The 6,000-nt window shown below is 33.1% G+C and overlaps 1 protein-coding gene across 1 annotated transcript in view; it reads right to left on the bottom strand.

Annotated features, from left to right (window-relative positions):
• Window positions 1-6,000, bottom strand: part of LOC136848926 (uncharacterized) — a 501,001-nt gene that overhangs the window by 182,582 nt on the left and 312,419 nt on the right. The window lies entirely within an intron of this gene.

Below are 6,000 nucleotides of genomic sequence, written 5' to 3'. Positions count from 1 at the left end.
CAAAGTACCAATAATACTAATAAATACACATAAATTCCCCACTTTCACAGTAGAAGGAGTGAAAGCTCCCTGGCATTCGTAGAGCCATAAATGAACAGCTTCTTAAGAAATGCCCAGCGGGAAAGGAAGAAATGAAGGAACCTAACTGATTTTGAGCACACCTCCGTTTCAAGGAAACGTATAGTTAATCGTCTCTCCCAGTTATTTTTGCTTTTACGCATTTGCTGTTCAATTTATTTACCCATCACGGGCTTCTGATAGATTCATTTGGTTCTGATAATGTTGGCACAACTGACATTCGATACTGGATTTCACAATTTGCCTTCAGTCAGTGGGTTCGCATTGGTGTTGACAAATTTGCAAAGATATCGGTACATACATACATAAATACATTCATACATATATAACACATTCATACATACAAATACACATACTCAGAAAGGAAATCCATCTTTAAAGCGTACTAAACCACTCTTTAATAAAAAATATTTAGTTTAGGTGAAACAACATGATGAACTTTTTTTTTATCAGGACCGAAAGCTTAGACAGAGCAATTATTCAACTTACATTAAAAGAGGAATGAGAAATGTTTTCTATTCGGGTCAGAACATTTTTTAAAAGTGACCTGCTTCAAATACTGGATCACACATGAGAAAATACTCTCATGTAGGTCAAGCAGAGTTCTGAAAAACAGGTTCCGAACCGTCATAACCTGGTAATTTTTATGTCTAAATCTCTATACGTATTTCGGGGTTCACAGACACAACCAGAAAGGAAAAATACGTTATCAAACCCTTGATATCACAAAAAATGATGTCAAGTTAGTAAAAAAAAAAAATAAAATAAAAAATGAAAGGGAGAAAGGAAGAATGAATTTGAATTGGATTTTTGGGGTCGATATAACAGGAATAGAAGAAGAAGCAAGAGCTACGCTTGTGACATTCCGGCTCTCGAAGTAACATTTTAGTGGATTCTCCTGCAGAGAGGAAAAATTAAGAGTTTACTTATCTGAATGGGACCAGAAGTTTTAGTGACAGTTTCGGTTTGTAATTCGAGAGAAAGCCAAATTAGGAATTTACTTAACTGCGATTAGTGATGAGTCACTCAAAGCATTCCAGCAATGTCTGGCTAACATCTAGTTTTGAGCTGCTTTCGTATCCTAAACGCGTTGTTGTATTTTAGGGTATTTTTTTCCAGAAAATAATAGCAAAACCAAAAATGACCTTCAGCTACCTAAGAAAAATGGTTCATCCACAGGACCAGCAATATAGCTGAGGACACTATAAGGTAGGTTCGTTAAGACCTTTTGCAATCTTCATCAACCGCTGCAATTGAAGGGTTACAATCATGAAGGTCAACAGCTTTTTCATTTTCCAACACTGAGTATATTCCAGTGAAGAAGGACTGAGTGAATAAGATGAAATCATCAACACACAATCACGTGTGGAACAGAAATAAATTTCTGAACGTCGGGATCGAACCCAGGTCTCTCAGGTGGAAAGCAAGGGCGTAATCCACTGGGCCATACAAGTTTTGGAACCTGAGAGCAACTGCACTGAGTGGATTACGCCCTTGCTTTCCACCTGAGAGACCTGGGTTCGATCCCGACGTGACTCAGGTTCCACACGTGATTGTGTGTTGATGATTTCTATCTTATTCACTGATAATTCGAATGAAATGTTGTCTATTGGGTCATTGCTGAGTCGGGAAGTTGGGGAAAACTCGCTGGTATGCAAGCAGTTAACTTGCCCAGGTAATTCCTTGGGTGCAGTTGCTCTCAGGTTCCAACTTCTTTTAGACTTGTATGGCCCAGTGGAACTTGCTTTCCACCTGAGAGACCTGGGTTCGATCCCGACGTGACTCAGAAATTTATTTCTGTTCCACACGTGATTGTGTGTTGATGATTTCTATCTTATTCACTCAGAAGGGAGTTCGAATGAAATGTTGTCTATTGGGTCATTGCTGAGTCGGGAAGTTGGGGAAAACTCGCTGGTAAGCAGTTAGCTTGCCCAGGTAATTCCTTGGGTGCAGTTGCTCTCAGGTTCCAACTTCTTTTAGACTTGTATGGCCCAGATGGATTACGCCCTTGCTTTCCACCTGAGAGACCTGGGTTCGATCCCGACGTGAGTCAGAAATTTATTTCTGTTCCACACGTGATTGTGTGTTGATGATTTCTATATATATATATATATATATATATATATATATATATATATATATATATATATATATATATAAACACGATATCAGTCATAGATATATCTTTGTACGACCACAAATACTTTAGTCACTTAGAAACTAAAATGCTCCATCCTTATATAAACGAATGGAAAATTTCTTAAAACACTGTCTTGAACCACATTTATCAATTATTGCTCTCCTGTTATCCTTATTTGTTCTTTCTGGTGCTGCCTGCAATAGTTTAAAACCTGGCTAGGATTTTCATTCAGTGTTGTACATAAATCTGCAAAAAGATTTACATTTCTAAGTACAAATAAATGCTTCTAAATTAAATAGTCTTTCATGCCAAAAAAAGCATTGGGGAGAAATAATTTAAGAAAATATTTTCGATTGGAAAAAAGAACAATAAAATAATTCTAGGACCGAAGCACCGAGAATGAAATAGTTTTTTCAAGCTAAGAGAGAGACATGTGGAAAAAAGTTATCATCTCGGTGTATGAATTTAAAAAATATATTTTTATTTAGGTCAAACTTGCAAAACTTCAAGTCAAACAACCAGAAAATTGTTTTATATTGCGTAAAAAGGAAGAGAAAAATAGATTCACCCAGTTTCGCAAAAGAAAAAAAAAATACGTACAGGTCAGGCCAGACAAAGATTATTTTCGTATAAGTAAAAAAATAAGTGAGGAAATATTTTCATTTGGTCAAATGAGAGAAGACAGGTTTTATGATGGCATCGTATATACAGTATATATATATATATATATATATATATATATATATATATATATATATATATATATATATATATATATATATATATATATATATATATATATAATGTATACATATATGTGTGTATAATGCATACATATGTATATGTATGTATATATATATATATATATATATATAATATATATATATATATATGTATATATATATATATATATATATATATATATATATATATATATAATATATATATATATATATATAAAACTTCAACACGGAATTTTACTGGATTTACATACCAACTCGTCTGAAATTTGTTGTTGGTCACCATATATATATATATATATATATATATATATATATATATATATATATATATATATATATATATATATATATATATAGTGTATATATATATATACATATATGTTTGTAAATATATATCTATCGGTGTGTATGCATGCATACGTGCGTGTCCGTTTGCGCTGTATATGCACGAAAAAAAGAAAGAAAGCCTATGAATACTGAAACGGTAGTCCGGTATTAAAGAGGGGATCTAGAAGGGAAAATGCATAATCAAAAGTGGCGTGAATCAGAAAGTAGGTAAGAAAAAGATAACGACGTAATAAAGGTAAAAGTTTCAAGAACTGCTCATGTCCCTTTGCCATGCATTTATATAGACAATTAAAGTGACAAGACCTTGGAAGTCAAAAATCCCCTGTTGCGTTTCATTTTCATTGGTCATTTTTTTCCACAAATTAAAATAAAATGGAGCACAGGCCTTCAAATGATGTTTACATTTCATCGTGGGTTTCAACAGACATTATAAAGTCTAACATTTAGCTTCTATTTTTATTTCCGCATTTCCGAACTGATTTTTTCAAACAGTTTCTGAGAAATATTAGATAAAAACAGTGTCGAAAAATAATTTAGTGCCATTCATCATAATTAACAGTCAACATAATTACAAAAATATTAATTAGATAGTGTACGTAAATCTATATTATAGAGTCCAAAATCTCTCATACAGATTTTTTTAAAGTTTCTGAGAAATAAAGGATAAAAATATTGTCGGAAAATCATTTAATGACATTCCAATATTACAGCTGACTCTTAACATAATTTAAAAAAAAATATAATTAGAAAACGTATATAAATCTATATCATATAAAACTGCAAACTCCTAGGCTCCAAATCTCTAATACTGAGTAATCTTCCAGAGCAAAAAATTCAAAGATAATTTTTTAGATCGACTGATGAAACTCCCTCTCCCATTTTAAGACGACGGAAATCATCAGCATCGGTACGAAAAAAAAAAATAATAATCTCACGAAACTTACGAAATAACGATGGATATTTGCAGTACCAGACTGCGTTCGTTATATCTGTTTGCTATCCGGATTTTTTTCTTCTTTCGGGACTCGTATTAATGAACCGTTTTTATTTTTTGTGTCTGTTTGCTTTCCTTGGCTTGATGTTTGCGTCTCTCTCTCTCTCTCTCTCTCTCTCTCTCTCTCATCCTCTCTCTCTCTCTCTCTCTCTCTCTCTCTCTTATATATATATATATCTATCTACATATCTTCCTATATATATATACACACATATATATATATATATATATATATATATATATATATATATATATATATATATATATATATATATATATTATATATACGGGTTTTCTTATTCAGAAAAGTTTTCTGAATAAAAATATATATATATATATATATATATATATATATATATATATATATATATATATATAGTGTATATATATATATATAATTTGATGAAATATGTCATACTCGTTATTATCAAGAAACGTTAATTAAATTTAAATAAGCATCACTCTTTGCCTCATTGTTATGGCTTTCAACGTGTTCCTATTACCATAAACGATTAAAAACAAATACCCCAAATTGGTCTATTACTATCTATCCTCGGTGGTTCATTTTTAAACTATTTGCTGGTCCGTTAAAACGCCGTTAATATAGATAGCTACCTATGACAGCGTATATTTTGCATGGATCTTAGAAATCTCAATGGTCCCTCTAAGAATGTGCCGATTCTTCTGTACCCATTTTGGTCTTTTCATCGTGGACATACCCTTACTTTCTAATTATCGGTTATCCTTGTAAATGATATATACCAAGAATTAAGTGTTGAATTCTTGTCCTTTCAAGCATCGCTGATTCCCACTTCATGCTAAAGTTAGAATTATTCCCACTAAAGATCATCATAACGGTAAAACATGAAGCTCAACACTCATTAAATATTTTTATATTGCTTCTGCAACTGTTTTCTGATAGTTATCAGAATATATTGTAAGTCGTTGCTTCTAGCAACATAGCTGTCAGTTTCAATGAAAGGAAAGTTAACCCTACGATGAACTCGACTCTTTCGTGCGCGCTGGTGCCCTGTGGCCAGTGGGACTCCCAAATATTGTCCTTACGGAAAAGATTAATATTATAAGCAGTGGCATCGCTATGGGGGGTGGGCAGGCCGCCCCCCACACTCCCAGTCAGATGCTTGGGCCGCCACTGGGGGCCCCAGTTGAAATTCCCTTTGTAGCTAAACTTTAACCCTTACAGTATTTGATACATTTGCATATAGTGAGAGCTGAAAATTAACTGAAAACTGAGCTCTATAATTACTAACATTATTATTTTCCTTCATTCACATGGATATATACCGTCGAGAAGAGTATATTTTACTAATCACAGAATTGGTACATTAGTTTTGTGTAATTTTCTTTGGCCCCCCCAAAAAAATATCTTGGCCCCACTTAGGCAGCCCCCACTGATTGAATCCAGCTATGCCATTGCTTATAAGCCTTATAGTAGTGTTTATTTTTAAGACAAAATAGCGTTTTCTGGTAGAAGAGTACAAACAATTCACGGACTTAGGGGCGAGAAGCTTAAAATTAAAAAAAAGATTCTAACTAAACGATGCACTGTGAACTAATCACTCGGATTATATATACCTCGGCAAGCGCCAGTTCTACAGGCTAAGAAGAGAAATGATCTCCAGTCAAGATTTCCTTGGAAAAGAAACGTTTAAGTTATTAAAATTTCCTAGCATGAA

The sequence above is a fragment of the Macrobrachium rosenbergii genome, chromosome 20 (assembly GCF_040412425.1).
Source record: "Macrobrachium rosenbergii isolate ZJJX-2024 chromosome 20, ASM4041242v1, whole genome shotgun sequence".
NCBI lineage: Eukaryota > Metazoa > Arthropoda > Malacostraca > Decapoda > Palaemonidae > Macrobrachium > Macrobrachium rosenbergii.
This window is presented reverse-complemented; position numbering and strand designations above follow the sequence as displayed.